Here is a 2,876-nt window from a genome sequence, read left to right as displayed (position 1 = left end):
AAAAAAAAAAAAAAAAAAAAGGCCCTAGAAAGACATAGTGTTTTTTTGCTTCCTGGGGTCAGGTGTGCTCTCTGGACAACCTCCAGCAACCCATGAGGCTTCTGCAGAGTGCAAATCCAGCCTCTGCAGCAAAAATCTTCTCTAGTACCTGGGCTTCTGCAGGGCAGGACAGTCAGCATCACCCAGTAGCCAGAAGCTTGCCCACACTATCTTACTTCAGATGGTTTTGTAGAAGTGTGCCTCCAGCAACACTTTCCAATAACCAGCTTTCCTTCTCCCCACCACAGACACACATACACACACACACAACACAGAGAATTGATTTCCAGCAAGTTCAGGAAGTGCTGAACCACAGAGATTGCTCTGCTATCAAGTGAGCCTTATCTGTGTCCCCTGCACCACCATCCCTCACGACCCCCGGCAATGGCTGGCTCTGGGGCCTGGGTGCTTTACTGTAGTCCTGGGGGTTGTAGCTCCTGCTGATCTCTGCTAGCCCCCTATTCTTTAATGTTGTCTTTACTTCTTACTAGCCAACTCATATTAACTGTTAGAGTTAATTATTTTAAACTTTTCCTCATCAAGTAACTGTATGGTTTCTCTCTTTCCTAATAGGATCACCAGATACAACCATGGACTTGTTTGGCACAGTACTGAATATTGAACCATTTCCACAGACGTTTGTTCTTGTATGCTAATTATGTGATGTCCTAGAATCAACTTCCAATGTGTTTTTTTTTTTTTTTTTTTGAGACAGAGTCTCAAGCTGTCACCCTGGGTAGAGTGCCATGGCATCACAGCTCATAGCAACCTCAAACTCTTGGGCTTAAGCGGTTCTCTTGCCTCAGCCTCCCAAGTAGCTGGAACTAAAGGCACCTGCCACAATGCCCCAGCTATTTTTCTGTTGCAGTTGTCATTGTTGCTTTAGCTGGCCTGGGTGGGATTGGAATCCACCAGCCTTGGTGTCTGTGGCTGGCACCCTACCTACTGAGCTATGAACACCGCCTTGAATATGTTTTCAATGTAGGAAATAGGCCACTCTCAATAATTTTGAGCATGTGGTCTTCATTAGGTTTCATCTTACTATTAATATTGTTTTCTACATAGAAATAAAAAATGCTTTTGTTCAATATATCTGTAATTCAATTCTTCCTCCATAGTTTTCAGAATTTTTCTCCTCCTTTTTGAGAAAAAAAAACTTGATTGTGTTAGGGGGGTGCAAGAAGGCAGACCGGAGATAGCTTCTTTGCAGGCATGTGGTGAGAACAGTGAGAAAGGACTCTAGACACCTCTGGCCAGTGGGTTCTGCCCAGAAACATCCCTTCGGGGGCACAGAGAGGCAGCAGAAGATTCAAGACCCCAAGAGGAGGTCAGAAGCAGGGGAGAAGAAGCAGAAAGGCAAGTACTTGCATGCTGGCAGAAGCTGGCTGGTTTGGCTGCGGCAATTTAAAGACAGAAAAGGCTTTCCCTCTGGGGGGGCGGGGGTTGTTTAAATTTTTTGTTTGATTTTGTTTTGTTTTTTAGACCTGGGTGCTTAGTTGAGTTACTTGGGAGCGCTTGGGCAAGCAAGCAGGTGACCTTGAACAATGCCCAGGGGCTGGGACTAAGCCACCCTGCAGATTGGAATCCTCCTTATTTGGCTGCAGGCTGGGCACAGCCACTGTGGGAAAGCTGCCTTGCAAGGTCAGCCCTCAGGGTCCTAGAGCAAGGCAGATTCTGGCAGCCTGATAAACTGCTGTATCAGTATCATCATTAGCATCTCATACACCAGACGATCACCTGTTGCTCAGGCAATATATTGCAAGCTATATTTATATATATTTTTTCTTTTCTGTTAAAATATTTGTCAACTCTTTTCCCTAGATTTTTTTTTTTTTTTTGAGACAGAGTCTCACTTTATCACCCACAGTAGGGTGCTATGGCATCATAGCTCACACCAACCTCAGACTCCTGGGCTAAAGTGATTCTCTTGCCTCAGCCTCTGAAGTAGCTAGGCACCTGCCACAATGCTCAGCTATTTTTAGAGGTGGTGTCTAGCTCTGGCTCAGGCTGGTCTTAAACCTGTGAGCTCAGGCAATCCACCCACCTTGTCCTCCCAGAGTGCTAAGATTACAGGCATGAGCCATAGCACTCAGCCTTCAAAATAATTTTAAGTTCTCTAGTCCCTTCGCCCATCCTTTTTGGCTTTTTGTTTTGGATGTCTTGTGATTTTTCACAAACTATGGAGGAAGAATTAAATTACAGATATATTAAACAAAGGCATTTTTAAATCTCTATGTAGAAAACAGAATATTAATAGTAAGGTGAAACCTAATGAAGACCACATGCTCAAAATAATTGAGAGTGGCCTATTCCCTACATTGAAAACATAGAGGCAGCGCTCATAGCCCAGTCGGTAGGGTGCCAGCCACATACACCAAGGCTGGTGGATTCAAATCCCATCCAGGCCAGCTAAAGCAACAATGACAACTGCAACAGAAAAATAGCCGGGGCATTGTGGCAGGTGCCTGTAGTCTCAGCTACTTGGGAGGCTAAGGCAAGAGAACTGCTTAAGCCCAACAGTTTGAGCTTGCTGTGAGCTATGATGCCATTGATACCAGATTTTTAACACTGGATTTCCAGGCTCTTGGTCTCAACGATTCAATGAATGAAATCGATAGACCATAGAACTTAACAGTGAGGTTTTATCTACAGCTCAAAGAACCAAACCTCCTTGCAGGGCAGGATACAAGTGTTACAACTCTTATGAACTCTTACAAAAGGCCAAGCCTCTTTGTAGAGCAGGATCAGCAGCGGAGGTGTTACAGCTAGAGCTCAAGTGTTACAACTCCTACAAGGAGCCAAACCTCTTTGTAGGGCAGGATCAGCAGCGGAGGTGT

Source organism: Otolemur garnettii, unplaced genomic scaffold (genome assembly GCF_000181295.1).
Source record: "Otolemur garnettii isolate 467f Iridium unplaced genomic scaffold, OtoGar3 scaffold00029, whole genome shotgun sequence".
Lineage (NCBI taxonomy): Eukaryota > Metazoa > Chordata > Mammalia > Primates > Galagidae > Otolemur > Otolemur garnettii.
The sequence above is the reverse complement of the archived record's forward strand: the minus strand, read 5'-3'. Positions refer to the sequence as shown.